The 25,471-nt window shown below is 38.1% G+C and overlaps 1 protein-coding gene across 2 annotated transcripts in view; it reads right to left on the minus strand.

Moving 5' to 3' along the window:
• The window catches only part of CDH13 (cadherin 13), a 504,987-nt gene that overhangs the window by 378,955 nt on the left and 100,561 nt on the right, over positions 1–25,471 (minus strand). The window lies entirely within an intron of this gene.

The following is a 25,471-nucleotide window of genomic DNA, read 5'->3' on the forward strand; positions in this document are numbered from 1 at the left end:
AACCATTAGTAACAGAAGACTCTCCCCCACCTAACACACAATACAATAACAAATGCGACTACCGTATCAGCAGGGAACAGGCTTTTTATCAGTTTATTTTTAAAATGCTAGTTATTTGTAAAAATAAAATAAAACCACAAAAACTAAATAGAGCATGCAGCAGTTTTCGGCTGGTTATCTAGCCCAAAGAGCGACTACAGAAACCAGAGTATTAAAGGTTGTGGTGTGCCTGTTGCTTGATTTTCATGCCAGCATATTTGGCATGGTGCAAGAGCATCAGTACATGATAAACTACAATGTATTTCATAATGGGATGGTTTGCATTGAAAAGGGAAAACAAAGAAGGATTGCTGGGTGCAGGCCATGGCATGCAATTTTTACTGTCTTGGGGGCAACATGATTTATGGTACACTAGCAGACACCAGTTTATATCTATCTCTACCAGCTGTGTTTAATAACCTTAACTGTCCCTTTTGCCAAGAAGAAAGCACCCAGAAGCCAGTGGCACAGTCAGCAGGAGATTACTGTGCTCATACCCACAAGAAACTAATGCAATCCAGCTTGAAACACTAGGAGAATCCACTCTCCTAATGAGACTCAAATAAACAATGAAAGAAAATGCACAGAAATGTAGATTTTACCTATTTAAACCAGGCTTATAAAACACCTCCAACAGAGGCTGAGTCAGCTTAAGGTCACTGCATGGTCAGTGGATGAATGGGTTCACCTCCAGAGGCATGAATATGTGTATCTCAGGAAGGTTACGAAAAAAACAATATTAAAAAATAATTTTAAAAGTAGAAGAAACTCTCTCTGATGGTACCTGTTTCCTCTCTGTTGATAATACAATTACTTACTATAGGCCTGCTACATCTCGCTTTGGTATCTCAAATAAGTGCTAGAGAAAAGTGGGATGAATCTATACATCTGCACACTTATTTTATTCCCTCTTTATTTCCCCAATACCAACGGCTAAATTCTAGCCATGCTTTCAGGTTCAGAAACTAAGCACAGAGAACTAGCAGCACTTGGGATGCCTGTATCTCAACTAGAAGACATTTAGCAGCCTTCCAAATAAAATACAACCTCTTATGATTTATCACAATTTTAGTGACCGTGACGTAATATCTTACAAATGGAAGGACCATAGGCAGTCTCTGGCAAGGTAGCCTACCACAAACAATGGGGGTAAACATAAAAGAGCATTAATATAAACCTATGGCAAGCTGCAGCACTGAGGAGTTGGATATAAATGGCAAAAACACATTTTTAATGGCAAAACCACAATTTCCAGTTTCATTAAAAGGTTCAGTGTAAACCGCATTTGTAATGTCTTCACTCCTTTTAAGCCACTACTCCAGAGTTTGGTACCTGGGCAGTAACAGCAAGACCACTGGATTTGAGGATTCATAATGATTCTCCATTCAGAAAGTCGTGACAGCCTATATTCGTGGACGTCACAGAAATAAATTCTTCAAAGCAAAGTTGCTACTCTTTCATCCAAAGAGAAATTATCGGAAGTTTGAGTTCTTATTTTTTCCCCTCCTTTCACTCAGTCTTCTCCTGCATTTAGAATGCGTTTCTCCTAATCCCATTACCTCCAACTCTGGTTTACAAGACTGCAACCATAGTGTAACATGCACCTCTGACGCTGTAACCTTGCACACATGTCAGGTTTCTATCCCTGAACAAAACTACTTAGCTCACGTAAACTCCCTCTCCCTTTCTCCCCCTCAGAGTCCGGTTTTGGTTTCATGTTCTTTTTTGTTCCAGACCTTATCCTTGCAAATAGCAAACCACGTGTAGCCCAAGTGCAACCATGAATGTGGCTCTTCTACAATAAATAGCTTCTCTGCTCTTTTCTCAAGGATTCCTGCTGTCATGCTTTTCTTTCTTTTGCTTGTATTTTTCAATAAACACCTTTCATTTATCAAAATGCATTCAGAAAAGATAATAATATATCTGAAAAGCTAAGAGGTATAATGCTGTACAATTAATTCACAAGGACAGATTTTTTGCCAGTTGTTTTTGAATGGTTTGTTTATTGCATGGAGATTCATTAAGTTTTACCAATGCTTAAATGTTTACAAACAAAACAGATTAAAATAGAGAATTAAGATATCAAATCTTTAATTATGTGAGATTGAGGAAAAAAAGATATAAAATACATTAAGCTTCAAATATAAGTGAAATTAAGAGCTGACAAAGAATAAGTATCTTCCCTAAAGAGCAATAGTCTGTTGAAAGATAACAACCTAAGGAGAGTTAGTAAACAAATGGCAAATTTGATGACAGCAGACCTGTTAATTTGGAATGGACTCAAATATACAGATAAACACACATTTATTTTCAGGCTGAATTTTCTTTTAAGTGTCCTGAGATTTTCATTAATCACTCTGCAGGCAAAATATATGTCCCCTAAGGTTTTTCCTGTACTTCCTACTATGTTTATTAGAGAATAATTACCAGCTACGTTTTACTGGCTTACATTTGCAGCTTTGAAGAAACTTATGCTTTCATATAGTATCAAAATGAAAACTGCAACTATGTCTTCCAGAAGTGGTTGTTATAATTACTTCAGAAATCTCGATCAATTCAAAATACATAGCTCTGCTTTGAACTAAGTCAGTCTAAGCAGAAAGTATTAAAAGTGTGGTTCAGATATCCAGTAAAGGTGACAGGCAGAGAAACCAGAAAAAGCTGCAAGAAAGAAAATCTTTAACTCCATGAAAATGGGATTAAAGAATGAGTCTTAAAATAAACATAAAGAGAAGAGATATTAAGCCCCTAATCCAACACAACTGAGCTGAAAAACATGTTGTACTATGTTCATAATCATCCGTTTTGACGAAAACATGCTGTGGTGACTGTTTAATATGCACAGTGTATATTCAAACCCTTTTTGCAAATAAAAAAAGTAAATCTGTGAATATAATTGCCTTAAGCATGCACTGGAAACAACAATCAAGGATAAAAACCAAGGCAGGAATCACTATTAAAACAAAGACACACCAATCAAATTTAGGAGCGTGGTTGTCTGTTTTACAATTTCTCCAGATCAGTTCTGCTGCTCCTCACCACCCAGATATTGTATAAACACCTATCATACAAAGTTTGGTATGCATTGCATACTGTTTAATGAACCTTCGTATTCTTTATGCATCATTGCAGGCTGAACTCTTTCCTCCAGAAAGCTGACTACTCCCCTCTGTTACCCTGAAATATAGGACACTTCCCATTTAAGTCTCAAAAGTTTTCCAACTTCTTTTACCCTGGAGAATCACTTGAGCTTTTTAAATAGCTACGCTTTATCTGTGCACTGGCCTTGGAATTATTTTTGCCATGCGTTCCTAAGAGATCATGTTTCTCAAGCCTAATAATTCTGCCTACAAGCGCTGCTGGGAGCTCTCTGCAATCACAGCCCAGCAGCCAGCTGGCAGCAGACTGGTATTTGAACCAGTGGCCTGGTTGCAGATACGACAGCTGGAAGTTTGTCATCCTTTTGTGAAACATGGTCATTTGAATGTTTGCAATATGACAAAATACTTATCCCCCTCCACCACCAGAAACCTCTTTCAATTACTACGTTACAGATGCTTTTCTTCCTTCTATGGCAAAATAGGATTCTGACCCCTGACAAGTTCACTCTGAACTGCACATTTTAATTCTTCTGTGCCACGATGGCTGGATTCCCATGTCTCTGTGACATTTGTATGTCTTTATTTTGGTCCTAGAGACTTCCTCTGTAATAATCAGCCATCACTGTTTTAATCTATTCCCCAGATTGCTGAGATAGTAGCCCAGAATCTGTTAGATTTTATTTGATTTGAGACATTCCAGGCAATAATGTTTGACTCCTGCTTTCCCTTCAGAGACAAAGGGGATAAGCATGCTATTTGCATCACCTTCCTTCCCTTTCCAGGTCTAGAGGAGCGCATGACCTAGCAGTAGTTCCACTGCTTTCGCAGTTTGTCAGTTGTCTCACAGTCCAATAAGCTCGAAGATCCATAAGCCAGCACTCGGCTTGTTTGGTTTGCTTCCACATCTTCTTTTATTTGCACATTCAACCCATCCCTTCTTGGCTGTGCAACGTGCTGGACTGATTTCTGCTGCTATGCTTGACATGCTGCACAGACAGAGGGCTCCATGTTTCTAACACAGAACAATTTATCAAGAAAATAAATCAAAGAGGTACCACATTTCAGCCTGAATTGTCGGTGTATCCCTAGTATGAGAGCAGTAGATGTCTTATTGGTCCAGTCAGGAGCAAATCATTCAACGTCTGTTTTAGAAGCAATTTCATAGACACACTATATCTCTCAATTAGTGCGTATTGCAGCGTATCTGTTTATCAGCTTCCACTCTGCTCCCCAGGTAAATCAGGAGGAGGACAGTCTCTAGACAAACTACCATCTGAAGTATGACTTGGAATAAGCAGTCAAAATGACGTTATTTGCCCTTCAACTATTCCATTGCAAAAGATGCCTTTCAGTCCACTGTGCAATGTCAAATTGCCTCACTTGAATTGCAGAGGAAAAATTGTATATGACCTTTATCCTCACACTCAGTCTTCTCTATCCTGGAGCTTTTTAATACAATTTAACACAATTATTTGGAATGATTTCACAGCAATATGAAGGCAACATTTTTTCTCCAACCTTCTAAAAGGCACCTAAAGTATAAATTAATTTCATGGACACTAATTTCGCTGAGCACTCAAAATAAAACATAACTAATAAAGTTCCACTGACAAATAGGATGCAACTATGCAATTACAGAACATTTTTACAGGGGGAAAAAAGCTGAGTTTTCATGTAACTTTATCATTGACATTTTGCATCTTTATTGGAAGAATTCCCTTTTCATTTAATTTACACAAATTTTTAGCATTTTTGAATCATACTTTACTGGAAGAAAAGAATTTAACAACCCACACTTTTGAGGCAGACATGACATGATGCCAGACACAAAGAAAACAAGCTGGTTTTACCTGAGTTTGTATCTTATAAAGTATCAAAACCTCTAGAAGGCTACAGTCACACTGTCCAAAAAAAGCAGGCTACGAACACACACTATATACTATTTTACTTATTTAAACAAAGTCCTTTACCCCTGCCAAATCAAAACCAGCTTTCACCCAAATAGAAACATTTCTTAACAATGAGTAATACTGCGTTACCAAATTTCAGCTGTCCTCCTACGCTAGTTGAACTGTATGCCACAGAAGATTTGTTTTTACAGAAAGAAAATGGGCGTTTTTATTCCTACTGCAGATAAAAATACCCGTTTTCCTTTTCAAGTTGAAGAGTGTTTTGCTCTTTTTGGTTTGGGGTTTGTTTTTTTAAGATAAAATAAACTGCAAACTCAAAAATACAGAGAGCAACTGAGGAAAAATATCTCAGAAGTGAGAAGTTAAGAAAACTAGTAGAGTTGAACACAAATGCTTAGGCAACCCTTCGCTGTACCTACACTTATTTTTCTACCGATAGTAAGTCCATTAAGGTACGTTAACTTTGATAATTACAGGCTATAATCATAAATAGTTTAGGAATACTTTAAAGAATTATTTCTCAACAAAATTTTAAATGTTGATGTTTGGGTTTTGTTGGGGGGGTGGTAGTGGTGGGATTTGGTTTGGGGTTTTCTCTGTGTGTGTTAGTTTGTTAAGAGTTTTTTGTTTGTTTTTAACCAATACTATTCACAGACTTAGGAGGCAGGGAGAGGGGGAGGCCAGTATTATGATCTGAAATTTAGAAAGGTGTAATTTGGGTTTCTCATAAGTACAGTCAACAACCCAGTACATGAGGAAGATAAAAGTAATTTACTCTTCTAGAGAAAAAAGCAATTCTTGAAGGGTTTACAGTATACATAAGAATAACATTTCCTGATATACAGTAATAAATTCTGTAACCAACTGAGTACTTTGAATAAGGATAAATGATAAAATAATTAAGTTGGTGCACAAAAAGACAGTATTGATAGAAAAAACCCTCCGGACTGAAATCACATCTATGAGCTTCTTAGCCTGATTTTTTCCCCTCAAAATAGCCAGCACTCTCAACAGTAGGCTTTCTTCAAAATGAAAAGAAAAATGAATAAAAACGTTCTCGGAGACTTTCAAATTTTATGTGTTCTATGACTTCCAACAGTGTCAGCAGTTATTCTCTGCGTATTCTGAAATAAAGTGCCAATCTAACCAGACAAGTCTTACAAAATCTTCATCTTCTGTTTTGCTGTCCTTGAATCTGTATCTTCACACTCACAGATGCCCAGCATTACCACAGATGGCAAACATCTAGCACAATTCATAAAACAAATGGACATTTTGAAACTTGATTTAGTTCTTCTAAGCTTCAAATGGAGATTAAAAAAAATAGTGAACATGTCATTACTCAATTTGCAAATGTAACAAAAAGGTTATTCCGTAAAAATGTCAAAACAGCAATAGAAGTTTATCTTGTATTAAGAGTTCTAAAAGTTACCAGAAGACAGTTGTACACCCTGGGTTAACAAAGAACACACAGATACAAACAATGCAGTCATCTACAGAAGATGACTTTCATTTACAAGGATTACAAATTAAACACTAGCTTAGAGACTGATACTGCTGAGTTTATACAGCGTAATGACAGAGAATTCTCCAGGAAAAATTGACTTGAGAACAGACCTGGGAAAGGACACCTAAACTTTGTCCATTTGTAATTATTAAACAAGTAGGTTTTGTCAGCTTATTCAGCTTATTGACAGACCAAGAATTACACAGTGTTTGACTGTGTTTATTACATTGGTTCTGTACTGTAGTTCAGAGTGAGTAGCCTTAACCTTAAAAATAGAAAGCTGTTTAAAAAAAAAATTGCTACAAGCATTTGAACTCATTCGTTACACAGGTAAGGACCTGCTGTGCATGCACTGTAGCCCAGGCAAGTCAGGTTAACCAGTACTTCAGTAAGGATACTCACATGCAAAATATTCTCACCAGGCAGAGATCAGCATCTTGCCTTGCACATCTACACTAGCTCTGACTGTTGAGAGCATGGATGTTGTTGATCTTCACATTAGAAAGCTGCCAGACATGCCTGGCACGTGCTGACATCGCCATATGTGCTCAAATGAACTGCCAGGTATGCAAACAATAGCTTTGACATAAAATGTTACTAATAATACCAGTAAATTTGGTCTTGCTACCAGCTTCCACGGCATCCATAGAACTACCATGCCGATGAGATCTAAAGAATGCTGGGATGCTTCATCTGTATTTTAAAGTTAGGAGTTCACTCAGAACTCTTAGGAGGCTTGGGAGTCTGCTCATTTGAAAAAAGGGCTCTAGGGGACACAGTAATTTTAAATTAGGTCTCCTCCAGACAGACTGAGCTGAAAGAAATGTCAGGAGCCTTTGTAAGGGAGCAGCCCAAGAAAGGGACCCCATTCTCAAAGGGGCTGATTCAACATCTACTGATTACAGTGGCAAAACACTGCTGTTAATTAGCGTGTGTTGGGATGAAGGAACAAATAATATTCTGAACATGACTTTGGTCTAAGTCTTCAAACACTGAATAAGCTATATACAGCAATAGATTTCACACAACATTGTCCATTACTCATAAATTAGTGTTATCCTCTGTGGAGTCTGGTGGGTTTTGTTATTAGATAGCCAACAAGAATGGCAATTAAAGTGAAACAAAGTATACAGCGATGAGTACACGTTACAAACAAAATGCTCCCTTTCATCCTCCAGGTTCAAAGGCCTTCTGAAAACCCTTTATCTTGTGAGTAGATAACCACAGTATTTTAGAACTTTTTGACTTATCTGATATCAGCCTTGAAACTTCTTTTAGTCAGTTTTTAATGATTCTTCATGTAATTAGTAACACCAAAGCAGAAGCTGATTGGCAAGCTACCAGAAAGCTGTTTATACAGTGGGAAAACCAGGAAAATTACAACAGCATGAGCTATTTAACTCCCTATGCAAACACAATGCAATCTCACATTTCCAACACTGCCTCAGAGCCACCCTGCAAATGGCGTGGCAATGAAAGACCCGCTGCTCACAGTTAGCAAAGACACCTTCTTCTTGGTTCTGAAGAGCGTTCCACCAGACACATGCCAAGGCATAGGAAATTACTGTCAGTCTCCACAACTGCAAAGTCATATGCATCTTCTCCTTACTGTCATCAGCACAGAGTATTACCCGGCACCGAGATTCTCTGGGATCAACCCTTCAAATTAACATTTGGACAAGCAGTCATATCAAACACGCGAAGTCTTCCCCCTCCACTCCCAAACAAAGTACATTACAACAGCTCACAGTTACATCATCGCCACGCCAGGCAGCATAGACTTCTGTTAAATACAGCTTCTTAAAGCTCATAAATGTTTTAGACTAGGTCTGTTCCTCTGCACCCAGCCTAATAGCAGACAGATAACCAAACAGAAGGAAGTTTCTTAATTTTTCTTATCTCTGCAGAATAAAATAAGAAAGAAAACATTTTCAAAGTGAATAAAGTGGTAGAAAAGGCATCAGAATGATGGCCCTAGAAATTAAGTCCTACTTCTCCAGCAGATACCTGGAATCTACTCAGCACCTGCAAGTATTTAATATTATTCTTTAGCCTTCCCATCACGGCACCCAAATAACTTGCAAATTAGAGTTAAATCAATCACATAATGCACTTGCAAAGAGAGTTCTGATCCCACGTTTATGTGATAGACAGAGATGAATACCTAGGCACAGACCATTAAAAATAATTTAACACCTTTTGAGAGTCTTGGCTCAAATTGCCTACCTACATGAAATCTGTGGCTAGTGGTGACTAAGAAGTCTTTTTAGTTCTGAGCAGGTACCTGGTGTCTGGACTGATAGTTTTCCCTCATTCCCTAATGCTCTGACCATGAAGAGTTTGGACAAGGCCAAGGCTTCTCACCCTCTGCAGTTCTGCTCTTTTTTGTTATTGAACAATAGCTTTTTGGTCATTGGAATTTTGATCCAACTCATCAGAAATCTGTAGGATTTGACTTTCCAAAATGTTACCTTGTATTTGAGCTATCTCTATGTTTTATGATTTCAAGAAGAGCATGACTGAATATGGGAAAAGAAAAGAATGTACCTATCGGAACAGCAATATCAGACAAAAGCAGAACACATTATTTTCACTCCATTTCTCCCACTGTTAAATAGCTTGACTTTTGTATACCAGCATTCCACAGTTATATCATGAGACAGCTACAGCATAATGTGTTTTCTTTTAAAAGGTCATCATTATATTAGTAGTATTTGATGCATTGTGACCACAGCACACATTTTTTAGAGATAAGAGCATATCTAACATTTTTCTATAATTTATTGGCATCAAGAAAGTCTATTTAATTTTTGCTTTCAGAAGAACATTTGCAAACGATAAGGCATAACTCAAGAAACCTTTGCAGCTGCAACTTCCCCCAAAATTAGAGCAGAAATCCATGCCTGTCAATATGCCCGAGCAGGATTAAAACAGAACAAAAAGAAACAAAAAACTAAAATCCCCCAAACTATGAAACAGTTAATTATTGGAAGCAAATGCTTCATGATCTGCGTATGGTACCCAGAGTTGAATAGATCGTTAGCTAAACCTCCAGTCAGCATTCCACATAAGCATATGTTTTCCTCATAAGTGGCTGTGTAAGTTTGCCAGCAGTCTCGGTGACTTAACTGGAAGTACTTATGTTCATTGTTCAATAAACAGGGCCAAGGAGAAGCAGTGATTTTTCTAGGGTCTTAACTTCATAATCATATGCATTTCCAACAGTCCTGTGCATGTTTTCCAGTTCTTACTGCTCTTAATTTTCCCCTCCATACTGAATCCTCAATAGAAAACCACTACATCTGGTAAATGTTAAGAGCTACACCCAAACTCACAATGCCCTTTAGTAAAGCTCCTATTCTCTGTTTGTGCTTCCCTGTTGCAGCTTAACTACATATATTCTCACATCAAGCTTAAGAGCATGCATGGGTCAAGGATCATACACAGTAGACAGCTTGCATGCAGCCACCCTGGTTTTAAGAGTAAGAGAATGTAATGGTATGGATGCCGGCAGCTCAGTGCCAGCTGGCCCTGGTGCCATTGAGCAGTCCCAGGCATGTTCGGTTTACTGCTATAAATGTAGCTGTAGCGCATTAATGAGCAACACAGACGAGACTTTGTGGATTCCTGCCTCCTGTCCTCACAATGAGCACTGCATGAATGCTGCCCATAAATTAGCTGACAGCTGAAGATCAATAAACAGAGAAATCAGTTAAATAAAAGCATATCCAGGTAGAAAACACTGCAAAGATCTTGAGGGAGCCCATAAATGAATAAGACACAGGTGCTGACAGAAACTCCACACACACACACACCCCGCCTCCCATGTAGATCTGACCCATAAGTATTTTAGTATGATGGGCTCTAGTGACCATCTGAGTGTAAAGGTCCCTTCAGCATTAGGTTCCCAGATTGGCAGCAACAATCTGTGTACAAGACAAAGTGCCCCCAGACAACCCTGAGAAACATCTCAATTCAAAACTCCCAAGCCTCGAGTACCCTATGCATGTTAATATCTCTCAAGAACATATTATTTTAATATTTTCAACATTTTATAAAGTACTCTAAAACCTAGAAAATGTACTCATCTCCATTTATTTACAGCAGTGATCTACTAAGATTCTCACTAACTGAAAACAGATGTAGGAAGATATTCCCTGCCACAGAAGACATATTACTTCTAGCAGTTGGAATTATTTACCAGCTACAGGATGCTGCTGAATGTGGTGTAAATAAGATGCAATTTCAATAATGGAATACCCTCTTTATTCCCCTCAAACAGGCTGTTTTGAGATAGATTTTGCATCTCATTTAATTTTAGAACAAGAGGAACATCCTATTTGCTGAAACCTTCTGGTCAGATCTGTTTGTTTGCTTATTTCTGGTCTGTAGGTGGGCTGGTGCTTGGAGCATTTGAGCTCAAGGAAGCAGGTGGGTGGCAGGGACCTTGCTTTTCCCACTGTACTAATTTCCAAAGACTGAAATAAACATAAAAGTAAAAAGTGCAGCTCACAAAAGGTGTTCAAACACATTAAATGAGTTCAAAAGCCTCCAAGAGGCAGAGACTTCCTGAACAGGGAAGCTACAGTACTAAAGGAGCAATATTAATTAAATATATTTTAATAGTATCTGCTACAAAACACTTGACAGCATCCTAGCTCTTCCTGGAATTCTCAAAATATGGCCACAGATAGATACTGAGTAAGGAGTGACAAATGCTGGAATTTCTTCCATAGGAAAGGATTTTGGGAAGGAAAAAAAAATACAACACCAAACAGCAAACCACCCAACCCCCCAAAAAAAAACAAACAAAAAAACCTAAAAAGTAAGCAACCCACAAGCATTTTGATGGATACAGCACACAAGGCATACGTTAGGGAAAAAGAGCTTTTGCTTTCTGCTGTACTTTGCTACAATGGGAGTTGTACACCTCCCAGAACACATGATTTTTCTTGAATAAAAATCAAAATAACCAACACAAGGTGCTGAGTTTTGTCCTAAAAAGCCCAGAGCCTTCATTGCTGATCCCATTTCTCATTATTAAAATGTTATTAGCATTTATCAGACATTGTATTGATTGCAATCTAAGCTCACTTTTCATTGCTATGTAGCCCACGTGTGTCTGCTACAACAGATTCTTATGAAAATCCAATATCAACTAGTAATTTTGCTATTTGATTACTGGGGATCCCAGCTCAAAGAATCTCCAGATACAGACAGTATTCAGAGTCCTATAAAACTCTCTCAGCCACATGCTGAAAAGAATTACGTGTCTACCTGAGAAACCTACCCCAACCCTGAAGCAATCAAGCTCGTTAATTAGCACACATTAGTGACAAATAGTCTTAGGGGACTCAAACCCCCTGCTCCAGGCCAGAGGTGCATGAGTGCCCAGCCTGCCCCCAGGCTGCTGGCTGCTCCTAAAAGCAACAGGTAGAAGTGCAGCTAGATATGAAGTCGAAAAGCAGCAATATGTTTTCTAATCACAGAGCAGGGTTAAAGGAACTAAATACATTAAACGTGAAATGAGTAAATAAATCCCAAGAAATAGAATTAAGATGAGCATTAATCAGGAGGATTTTGAGCATGGCACATGCATGGACTAGTTCATAGGAATCTTGCTAATTGCCTTTCAAAGGCCACTTTATCCTATTAAGATTATCCTCAGGAGGCTCAAGACTTTGGGGGCAGCAGGGAAGACTGAAAAACGTAGCCACATTTATCACATTTAGAAACAAACAGAAATTGATTTTTATTTATCTTATGAAGCAAAACCTTTGTTATCTTTCTCTCCTAGCATTTAATCCCTTTTTTTTCCCTAGCAATATAAATAATGAGACACACCAATTAAGCTGAGGGTAACCTTCTAAGCAGTAAGAGATAAACACCATGACACCAACTTTAGTAAGAAATAAATGTAATTTCTCTTGTGCACAAATGTTGATGCAGACTACATGACAGTCTTAGAATTATTGCCATGACCAAGCAAGGTATAAATTATGACAGGTCCACATGGAATACAGATGATTTGAAGCAAATCAAAGGCATTAACCTTAGTAAGGTGCTTTGTCTCTCTTAAATGCCACTCTTACTTTCTGTAACAGCAGCCACTAAAAATCAATGATCAGAGACCTCTGCATGCAAAAGAGCTGTTAACCTCTGGAACTTCAGCCAAAGGAACCCATGCAACCACAGCCACAAATCCATCTTCCAGATTCCTCCACACTAACACATAGCACCTGCAATAGCTCCAACAAAATCTACAATTAAAAAAATAATAATTAAATTTTCACTTTTGAAGTCAATTCTACAAGTGTCTCCCTGAAAGCTACAGTCAGGCATTGCAGTACCCTACACACTGCTAAAAGTAGCAAGGCCACACGCACAGCAGAGCTAAAATATAAGACCATGAAAGAGACTGAAAATTGAATAGAAATAATTCTTTTCCTTTCAATAACATGGCAATAGTTCAATCCAAGTCTCAGCCAACTCTCAATAAAGTCAATGAGAATTGTTTCATTGAATCAAATGATGTATGATTAGGTCCTCACAGAATTATATGTAATACTATACTCAAAATTGTAAAGAGTTTCATGTTGACATCTAAAAGCCTATTTTCCTTCTGGAATTCTGCAATGAAGCTACTGTAAAAAAGAATCAACACACAGTACAGTGGAAAGATTATTATAAAGGGTTATTAAATCTAGCTCAAAGATTGTGGATAAGAAGAACGAAATCCCTCATGTCATACTGACTTATGCCAAACACACTGTTTCACACTACAAAAACCCTGTTCCAGATTTCAAAATGGGATCTCTAACACAGTAAAAGCAGTAACAGTATGGTTTGCAAAAGAGGGGAGGGGGGAAGAAAGCTCCTAAACCAAAAGATAAATTTTGGGTTTGTATGCTAATAACAACTTAAAGTTTATTTTTTTCACACAGTCTGCCAGGACAAGGCAAGAAAGTGTTACTTAGTCTACCAATTTCAGAGTAGCACTGCTACTAATATTATCCATCACTATTCTTTGTCTTCCTAGCAGGCTGGTAGAAGTATCTAAGCACTGACACACACCTCAACACCTCCCTGTCAAAGTTAATACGAAATTGATTTTACTTTCCAAAGGTAAAACGAAACTGCGTGAAGTCAGATACAAATGGTGTTCACACATCACCGTACAGCACTTTTTATAATTCCTGTAAGATTTCATGAGTATGCCACAAGAATTTTCTACCTAAACCTTGGAAGCTTCAGGTCAAAATAGTCAATTATACGTCTATGTTTCGGGGCGGGGGGTGGGCAGAATATATATGCATATATTTATATATATATTTATTTTTTTTCCCATTTTGTTTCAATTCTTGTAATTCTTCTATATAGATTCAGTACTTTTTTTAGCACAGATTTGGGAGGGAACTACACAGAACACTGGATTTGGATTCATTACAGAACATCAGACTTTTTGATAGTAGAAGAACTGGCAAACACCACTGCTAGTTTCAGCATGGCAGAAAAGGAGTTTTAAGATCAGGTTAATTTATTAGAAGCAAATGAGGTACTGCTATTCAAAAATTCTTCTTTAAAGATAAATTGTTCATTCTTGCTTCATTCCCTTCTTTCTTCAAGGGAAGATTTCCGCATTGTTCTCCTATCTGAAGTCTCTGAAATAAATATAGCTGAGGAAGTGCCAGTGGATTAAATCCACTGATCTACTGGAAATCAACCATTGCCACTTTGAGTTGAGGTCTTCAGCTTTGTGCTGAAAAAATAAGTAGAATGCCAACCATTCCTGTCTCCTGTTGACATGCAAGATGGCACGCCCAGGTAACACAGCTGCATTAGCTCCACTGCTTTTGATAACACTGCTATTCGTTGATTTATGTGCCATCTGGCTTACTCTGAGTATTGCTTTCGTATAATCTGTTCATGAACAAAGAGCAGATGATGCACAAAGGAAGAGATGTTCAGATGTTCTTTCAAGGGCATCCATGTTGCTTTTTTCATTTCATAGCAACATCTAAGCTATTAATTTCTCTGCAAAATTTCTATTGTCATTTCTCATTAATAATGATCACTTTAGGGCATTCCAGAGAGGAAATGCAGTCTTGTGTTCTACAGAAATCAATTTACTGACACCATTAGAGCTGTGCAAATAATTTATTTTTGGTTCATCTGCCAAGCAGAAGATGTTGAGGGAAAGGGTTCCACCAGAATTAAATTCTAAAGAACCACCAATTTCTTGCCAAAATGGAAAAAAAAATGTAAAATAATAATAATAATAAAAATCAATGCAACAGAAAGCATTCCTCAACAAGCAAAGCTTTAATTTCTAACAAATGTAGGAAAAATGAGATTCAAGAATTATAAAGCTATAAAGTGACGGAGAAAGAGCTATGATGTTCTTGATACACTCAGTAGCGCCAATATTCCATCAGGATCTGGAAGGCTCCAGTTCAGCTGCTCTGTTTGCTCAAAGCTACTGGAGCCTGTACTAGCCCCCCCTACTTTTTAAAAAAACTCTCCTAACCAGCAAGCTGTTCAGCCCCTTTTGTTTGACCTATATCAGTTATATCCAATTAATCACTGCAGAAAAAAGAAAAAAAGCAAATCACAGGAATGACGCTCGAGCATGTGGCTTAAAAATCCAGAGAACAAGGCACTTTTTCCTCTGCTGCCTGCTGAAACTAATGTTTAAGTGCTCTACATACTTTGAAATCAGTATATCTAAATATTTTGCACACATCAGAAGCAGGTTCCAGTTCCAGCTCCCTGAATACTTATTAAAATACCTATAGAAGTACTTACTTTTAAAACATGAATGTTTTTCATGGTTTTGTTTTTTTTAAAAAAGGCATTAAAAAAGTATAAGCACACAGGTGAGCAGGGACCGAAAAAAACAACCTTCCTTCATGTAGAAATGGGTAAACTACCAAGCTATGGAGTCACTCCTTTAATCCATGCATATTTAAACCATTTAAAGTGTAACGGTTTCAACAAAAGGAAAAGGCAACAGAAGGGTAAAGCGAGGATGTATGTACACAGTTAAGGGATTTCACTCTCCTGGGTGTATGGCACAAGCTCTGCTCCTTGGGAAAGCCTAGATGAGAAGACACCGCATGGCATGTAAGACCTCCAACACTGTCACAGAGGTGAGAGAGCAGGAAGAGAAGCAAAGGTTTGCTCTCCAGCATGCTGGATCTGCCTGAATCTTCCTTTGAGGGTTCTATTCAGGTTTTTGTTTGTTTTGGTGGGGGGTTGGTTGATTTGGGATTTTGGTTGATTTTTTTTTTTTTTTTTTGGGGGGGGGGGGGGGCGCGCGATGGATGTGTCTGGTTTTGTTTTTAAACGACCCAGAAAGGCAGGATGTACTGTTATTCTGCACAGCCCTACCCAATGACCCAGGCACTGGCTCAGCGTGTGCCATCACCCTCACTGCACCTCACACCCACCCAGCCCCAGCAGGTGCTGAGCACTGGCCACGCGTGGGGCGCAGTACCCATGTACCTTATAGTGTTCTTTTGGTCTAGACATGCTCTTCAGCTGACATTTGTGTGGACTGTTCCTGTTGTCTTGATGGAAACAAGCACTCAAGATGAAATCTTGAGCAAAACCAGGTCTCTCCCCCTATTACTAAATTAGCAAAACACTATTAAACTCACACAGATGCTTTCACAGAGGACAGAGTGAAAGCAGGGCCTTCTGTTGGGTTTTGTAAATCCCAGCTCTAACAGTAAGACTGTGTTACAGACCTGGCATCAGAGACCAGTATAAACAGTAAAGCTAGACAGAGAACAATTTTTTGACCTTTACCTGTAACCTACCGTTTCCAATCCGGTCGCATTAGACCTGGATTTTAATCTTACTTAACAAATCTTTATAATCTTTATTAAACTTTTAAATCTGTCTGTTCTCATGGGGGCAGTGCCAGGTGTTCTAGCAAGAGCTGTTCCTCCCCAGCCTTCCTCAGCAGGAGCCCTGCCAGCAGCTTCGCACCCCGAGGCTCTCGCCCCCGTACCCCAGGCAGCAGGGGTGCAGCACCAGCCTTTGCCTATTTTCAGCGCTCAACCCCATCCACAGCTTCGTTATATTTAAGAGGTCATTAAGAGAACCTAACAAAGAGCAGTTGCTGAGTTACCTAAAATCCAGCAACACTTGCAGCTAGGAAGAATGAAAGTTTTGGCACAGACTTATGCAGGAAAACCAAACTTCAGTAGGAAGAGCACTCATCCACAGAAGTTGAACCTCTTGCTGTATTTGTCGTTGCAAGCATAATCACTCCAAATCATTTACTTCAGCACAAAACCCACATGTGCTAGGAAACTTCTATGCCTTTTCTTTTGCATGGCTGCATAGGTAAGGGTCACCTTGCCGTTTTGCCATTGTCAAGCCTTTCCCAAAGGGAAAACATTCTGCATAAGCAAAAACTTGCGCTGAAGCTAATAGAATTTATGCTTATGGTACACTGAAATAAAGTCAAATTTCTATATAGAGTGTGGAGGGAACTTAAATTAAGGTGCTGCTTAAATACCTTGCTGAATCAGGATCTAAAGCATATCTATGGTAGCAGAAAGAGTTAAGTGAAATGTGTCCAGCACACATTCATCATAAAAGTAATTTCATTTCAATTAATTATCAGCGCTAACTGTAGTTAGCATCATACAGTTCTGGGAAATGATGCTGACTTATAAAAACAGTAGTAAGAACTCAATGCCTAATATTTCCAAGAGCATTAAGATTAATCGATTTATTATGTAAGTGTTAAAGCTTCTATATTTCAGTTTCTTCTAATTTTATTGGAGAAGCTATTAAAGACATTGTCTCAAAGAATAAAAGTAAAGTGCCAGAAGTAATAATATAATTTTTAATAAAGTTTCTTATTTTGATTTACAGTCGACAGAAGCTGCTGTTCTTTTATGCCAAAAAAAGATTCTGCCTACCTGCATAAGATCTGACATTTCTCAGAAGAAACATCAAGTCTCATAGAACATTTGGAGCATTGCATTTTCTTATTAGTCGGAAGAGTGAACTGATTGGCTCTGTTATTAAAGATAATTTTAGACTATTTCCTGTGTCACAAACCTAACTTTAAAAATTTTAAATGAAACAAGCTATTTGGTTGCAAATTACACTGTATAACTCCCACAATACTGCTTTCACTTCTCTACAAAAATATTGTAAAATCACTATTTCCTATTTTCTTCTATGTCACACTTGAATTGTTTCTCCACAAACATAAGCCAGGCTGAATGCCATTTTTGCCTAGAAAAGCAAAGATTAAAACCAAAGAAAAGCACCAAGAAAAAACCAAAGCAATAGTAACTAGACAACCACACACAGATTCTTAGACAACTGAGTTCATGGAGTTACTTTTAGCCACAATGAATCCCTGGGAAGCTCCCTGACCACAGCATTACTTAATCGCTGCCTTCCTACCCTCTATATTATTTGTTCACATCCAGCATTATGCTTGAACACAAACATATTTTGAGTTTGTGCTTTTGATGAAATTGAGGATTCCTCAGTTTGAGGATTCAAGAAACTCCCTTATAATTCTGTGTCAAGCCTGCCTGCGCTTTAGGTCTAAGGAAACTCTTTGGTCAACAGGGATGCAGCCAAGCATTGCACACCAACACAGAAGAGCCATTCTGCTGGAAATATTTCATCCCCTCCTTCCTCAAGCACTGAGGCAGCAGAGGAAGCTTCTCCTGGAATGCAAACAGAGCAGTTACTGGAATTGTGCTGTTCCCCACAGCAATACAGACATACCGCCACATGTGCAACAGCTCTTCAAGACAACTTTCAACCTTAAATGCACCTGTGAACCCTCAGGTTGCTGAAAGTTTAGAGTCCTGAAACATTCCGTTCCCGTTTCTTTCTCTTCCCCATCTATCTGGCATATAGCATTATGCATATCAGAAATAGGTGCATCTTACTAACAGCAGCTATCCATAACATAATGTGTTGTAAAACATAACATCAGGAGTACAATTAAAGAAAATAGATTTGGGCAGTTAATGCTTCAGCTGTCAAACAAACAGCAAAATAAAGGTGACACACAAGCAATGAAAAGAAAAATGGTTTAGATCACATAAAAGCAACTTATAACCTTGGCATTCAAACATCTTCAAATTTGATTTTTATTACGGGACATAAAAAATAATTTGTTTAAAGTATCCTTATGTTTATAGTTTCAATTCAGTTTCACAGAAAAAGAGTAAAATTGATTAAACTATGCTTTGAATGGTATTAAAGGCAATGGAAGACGTGGAGCACACTCAATCACTTCTACACAGCAACAGAACTGCAAAATCCTGTGAGCTGCCACACTGTGACTCAGGGACTGGTTTAAGCCAGAGCCAAGCCAAAATGTGTTCGTATTTGTGCCCTTTAGGGTGCTGTACACAGCTAGGAGCCAGTACCATCACCCATTTCTGTTCCAATAGTGCTGTTACTGACATTGCCATGCAACTCAGGCATAGACCATACTCCATCTCTCCTCTTGATCCCCACCTCATTCTTCTGTGTGTCTCGGCAGGAGCAAGGAGCACTGGGTCCAGGGTGCAATTCACAACAGCTGACTGGTTTGAAACTCTCCCCCTCTAGGGAATACAGCGAGGCAGAGGACACAGAAGAGTGACAGGAAAAGACTCAGAATGAGTGGGCACCTGAAGTTTCGGGAATTGACTCTTCTGGGGAAAGAAACAAGCTGATTTGATACATCAACGTTTCCCATATGGTTAGTATAGTATCCTTTATTCTAAGCCTCGCAGCAGCACTGCTTTCCCTAAGACATGATAAAACCATGAAAATATTCTTCTGCTAACTGTGCAGCATTTTCGTATAAGGACCACAAGAAGGATACAGGAAACTGAACACACCAACTGTGATGTCCACACTAGTGTATTTTCATGTTTCCCCCCCAAGTATTATATGCACATTATTTTCATAATTCCTTGAATTCTGCCTCCCACTGTGTTTATTCTTTGAAGTTGGAAGTTATATTTTTGTGTAAGTTGGTGTTAATGTTTTATAAAGGTCAAATTATAGTGTTCTCCCTACTGTTTTATTATAGGAGTTGAGAGCTGGCACTGTAATTAAAATTTCAGCTAAATAAAGTCTGCAGGATTCCTAGTTGTAACCAGACAATATGGTTTTCTAGCAAGCCAGAGCACATATTGCCACTAGTTCACCATCACACAAAAGGTGAACAAAGCCCATGTACCTGAATACATTTATATAATGTTTCGTAGTATGGTTAACAGAGAATATAAATTTATTCTCATTATAGGATATAAATAAAACTAAAATTAAAAATGCACCCATTTTCTACAACCTACTTTTCAGCATTTTGGCAAAAATTGCAAGACAGGACAACTCAGTATGTATAAACCTAGGTCTAGCCAAACTGTTCACACTACTGTTGATACAGGATATCAGAGATTTGCAATTTACCCTTCAGTAAATTTAACCTGGATCCCTGACTGCAGATCAGTCCCACGCATCAATTAGATGATCATTTGCTTCACTCTAGGCAGCATTTAAGCTCTGGTACTTGCTAGCAAGTGTTTACAAAGTGTCAAAGATATACCAATGCTGGCTACAACTTCACTGTTGACTCTCTTGTTATGGGCTACCTCTAAGCTGCTCTGGTATTGCCTCCATTTTGCTTCCTTCTTTAAAGGTCCCTCAGTTCTGCTTCAGTTCTCTCCACAGCCAAGAGAAAGTTGCACTGATATTTTTTAGAAGAAAGCAAACAAATCAAAGCCAGTATTGAAAATGGAGCTCCTGCCTAAAAAGCAATACCCTGACCACTATAGGAATCATCCTTTAGGCCTTCCCAGGGCTCTCAGTTTCATTTTCACCCTGGTTAAAAAGAAATCTTTGTGAAGAAATTTCAGATTTTTGTTAAAGATAATCCCTTTCAGGCAAGGCTTTCTCCAGCCAATTTCTTATTTCAGCGAATCCTACCAATCACCAGGGTTGATATTTTTTCAGGATAAAAAAAAAAAAACCAAAACCCAGAACACAAACATTTAAGTTAATATTCACATCACAGAACATGACATGCACTCACTCCACTGTCTACAGCTTCACTTGTCTGCCCAAGAAGAAGCAGTAGGTACAAGGCATACAAATATAGACACAAAGTCATTGCAAAATGACCAGCGTTTTCAGAATCATTCCATAAAAAGTTACATTTTTTTCCCCTCCTTCTCTAGAGGAAAGAATTTGAGTAGATAAGCTGAGCAGAGACATAAGACAGAAGCAGGAACACTAGTCTCCAGCTAGGGAAAAAAAAAAAAAAGAGCACACAATCTAATAAATTTCTGAAAGACTTTATGAGTTTACTGTTAGTGTTAATTACTCTCAAAGCGAGACAGAGATCACATGCCATGAAAGCGATGTAAAAAGGAGATGTGTCCATTAAAGCAGACAAGAGCTGATGCGTACAGATAGATCCCTCTGTCCAGGAAAGACTGCTTTAGAGTAAGCAGAGGGAAAGAAAAACTGCAACTTGAAGCATAAGCGTAATTACATTAGAAAAGTTATAATATGATTTAGACTATCAGAGAGAAATCCTAAAAGCTAAGAATTAATTGTGAACTACATCTACGATTATTTCCAAGGATACTTGCATGCTTTAAGGTATCATTAACTTAAATGAGATTCTATGTTTAAAGGAAGATTTAACCTCATATACTCCCATTAATTCTTGCTAAATGTCCACACTGCACTTTGAAATGTAATGAAAAAGGTTATCTAGCCATGATTCTTTTGAAAGGTGCTTTCCTAAGATCCTCAAATTAAAAGTCCTGTCAGAAATGCTGTCTGGGAAAATACAAAGCTACGTACTACAGAAACGCATTAATGTCTCAGCATGTAGTAATTTGTGCTGCATCTGTTTGTCAGATACGGACAGCAGCTTCCTCCTGACAAAGCTGGGCTGATGCTGTAGCCTCTTCAGAATGACCCCAGCAATAAACTCTAGCCAGAAGTCATGTGCCCCTACCCCTCATTTCCTCAGGAAGACAACCCTGATAAATTTTGTCAGCCATAACCAATTAGCATCAGATTATTTGCCTGCCGAGTTTCTCCAAAGCAAAGCTACCAACATTTTCCTAAAAGGCAGATTTTGGCCTTTCCACATGTTTATGCACCTGCAGAGAAGGAGGCTGCCTCTTGGCTTGCATTGTTAATCACTTAGGGAGTAATAGCTTAGTTCATCTGATTTTTTCTGGTTTGGAATTGCCAACTGGAAACGAACAGAGAAGTCTTCCATTGAAGCACCTGGGGACATTATTAATACAAGGGTTGCGCTGCACTTAGCAAGCGACTCATCCTACTAATACTGAGCAGTTGGTCATTGATTTAGACTATTAGAAGAACAGCTGGCATGCTTCAGCCATCCAAAGTCTACAAGTATTTAAAAAAAATCTGCAAAACAGATAAGTTTGTGTAGGATTGTAGGGGTTTTCTTGTTTGTTTGGGATTTTTTAACCCAGGGTTGCACAGCTTTTCTCAACAAAACAGGCAATACACATCCTGGATTTAGATCTTCATTTCCTCCACCATGGAACTGTAACGTCAGGAGGAAGTTTCACGAAACATATAAGACTTTCCCTCTGTTCCTCTACAACAGCCGACTACATCCCTGAGAGATTTTAACTTAGCCCTGAAGGTGTTTCTCACATACTAAATTGTTCTTTCACATTGTTCTATCTAACATCCTACCTTTTCAAAAAAAGGTTAATTAAATGTATATACATAATAAATCAAGCAGTCTGTTTTTAACTCATTTCCCTTTGGGTCCTGTTAATAAGCTGACATGCACTGTTTGAAAGGCAACTGTCTGACCCCCTGGCACTCAACAACCATTTTTTCCCCAATTTTTTTTTGCTTTAATCATGTGTGAAAGCTGTTTAACATATGATACGATATTCTGTTATGTCGCAACATCAATCTGCATACATCTATTCAGAGACACATCTGAGATATTCTATATTTCTTAGTTACCATACATATTTGCAAGAGACATGCAGACAACTTTCTCCTTATGTGCAAGATTTAGGCATCAAATTTAGATTAAAACGCAATGCCTCAGGTTTTTAAGTGCAAAAGGTTTTTCCCTTTGAAGATCTTCCTCACTCTGCCCCCATGAACGTGTTGTAAAGTTCCCAAACTCCCACTTCAAAAATTATTTGCACAATTTTGCAACCATTTTCCATAGCCCCATATATTTTCTGGAATTTTAGTAACGTGAGTTTGGCTTCCTAAGCCATTTAAAAGGGAACAATGTGGTTAAGAGGTATCTCTAATGTCTGGCTTCAAATCCTGACCAATATTTCTGTCCACATGGCATAAAAATGTCCCAGATTGCCTGATCTTAATCACGTATCCAAGTGTTAGAACTGAAGCTCTGATATTCAAGTTCTAAACATGTGCACATAACTATATATTTTAGAGTATAAAAAGCATTCCGCTATCTGGGTAGAAAAGTTGAGACACATTTCTGCAGAACCTGCTACCACATGCCAAACACAGGAATCAAGTAATTTTTCAACATTTTCTATAAAGTACATTTCTTAACATAGCAAGTGATTGCAAGAAATGAAAGTAATTTTAAGATGTTTGTAGAATTCAAAATGCATTAAAGACTTCTTTATTTTGAAAAGTCACAACTATGTATTACAGATATGTACACCTTAATAGATGAAAAATCCAGTTATGTAGCTATTACCCAGAAGTCTAGACAGTTTTTCCTGCAAGAAATTACTAAGCCAAAAATCTTACCTCACTTGAACATGTTCTTTTACAAACTACAACTACCACCTGTAGTTCAAATTACTCCAAACCTGCAAAATTCAGCATGAAGAGCTAACACCAACACGTAAACCTCATGTTAAAACCCACAGAGGGTCTGACATATTACAGTATGTTGAATTGGGCTGCCACCTTGGCTTTATGCAAGCTACAGAGGAAGTGAAGCAGTGGGAGATGGATCAGGTGTGTGTCATAATGCATACTCTGTAAGGATCGGAATAAACAAGAGTAACAGCAGTGATATTAATAACATGAAACAGTCGCAGAAAAAGGCCACCTGTACAGTCAAATGGCATAGTAATCAGCGGGAAGAGGGGATGCGATAAATCACCGATCTTACACGGCATCATCTGACAATCAATAGGAAATGTTTTGACATGCATGTGGTTGGCACTGTGACATGATATTGTAGTGGTAGGAATGGTCCCCTCTGATCTTTCCACAGGCATCATTCAGTTTGAACAAAGAAAATCTTGTTGGATGCTACAGCTTTGCTAGACAACAGAGGAACTGCTTTTAAGCATTAATGATAAGCAGACTGATACATTTCCCATCATGTGATTGAACAAGGGTTTTCAATATGGTTGAATAGAAAATTCTGTGTTAAAATCCACAGAATAAAACAAGTACTCAAATGCGGATAGACAAAGCCCCAATGTTGAAGCAGCCGAAGCTCTGAAACATGCAATCTATCACGTAAGAGACAGAAGAGGTCAGCCATTAATTAACATCCAAATTAAAGCTTTTCAAGTAAGGGTCAAAACTTCCTTTGTTTTGACATTTAAGTCACTGGCAATGTATTCTCCAGTTTAGTATGCACAACACGTCACCTAACGCCTTTATGTTAATTGCCTCAATTTTTCAAGTGCACTATTTGATTAATTGTCAATTAAAAATACCCCCAAAAGCCAAGACTTGTGTATGTTAAATATAAACATGATTAATGTAACACAATTACATTTCCACATTTGATGAGTCTGATTAGGAACTTTCTATCAGCCTGGCATGACAGAGCACTGTCACTACCAGTGACCTGTCAGCCTTGCCAAAGACAAGCTTTCTGATGGGGAAGCATTTCACGGCCACAAATATTTCAGAAAGGTGTAAAACCTGTAATTAAATGCTGTCAACTACCACTTTATTATCTTCTCTTTTTGATTGTGGAAGTTAGTCCTAGATATATAATAAATAATAAAAAAACCAACCTCTGAGGAAGAAAAATCCATTAATGCAATTGCTTGTTAAAGCAACAGTTCTGTGGACAGACCCTCAAGTATTTCAGAAAGTGGCTCTGAAACCTCTTCCACCACAACAAGAGAACATCTGGTTTAAGAAAATGGCACTCAGGGAAAAGAACTGGTCAGACCAAAAATAGGATGGCAATGCCTGATTTTGTTTAAATCACTGAAAACAAGTTATAAGGAGATAGAGGTCTGATGAGGGAAAAAAAAAAAAAAACAAAAAAACAAAAAACAAAAACCACTCAAAATCAGGGAGAATAAATTACAGAATTAGGAAAATAAAGTAGCCCAAGTCTAGAGATTGCAGTTAAGTGAGACACAATGGTAAATAAAAAACCCCCAGAAGTTCAGCCTGAGCACAATGTGATAAAAGCTAAGAAATAGCAACAGAATCCCACTGAAACTAACGGGAATGAGGGTATACATACACAACTGATGTAACTGTTACAGCCAGCTTACAAGTAGGATTTGATTTGAATTGGTACAAATCAGAATAAGAAATAACATAAAATTCTGTACCCTCAATTCGCACTTCTCTTCCTTCTTCCCATTAGTAAATGTGGGATATATTTAATATCGCTGTATGTAGAAGTAATAAATACACAAGCAGCAGCCATAACCTATATCTAATCACAAGGGAGATACTAGCAAAGACATATACAGTAAGTCCTTGTTTAAACTGACAAATAAAAAACCTCCCTTCTATTACACTTCAGAAAAGAATGGAGGACTACAAACACAATCACTGCTATAGGCCTACTTTGCATATTTGCCTTATTAATTTACATAGCCCTGGTAAGCCTCACATTGCAACACAACTGCTAAATTACACCACTCTTTGGTAGTAGGTAT

Source organism: Falco naumanni, chromosome 15 (assembly GCF_017639655.2).
Source record: "Falco naumanni isolate bFalNau1 chromosome 15, bFalNau1.pat, whole genome shotgun sequence".
Lineage (NCBI taxonomy): Eukaryota > Metazoa > Chordata > Aves > Falconiformes > Falconidae > Falco > Falco naumanni.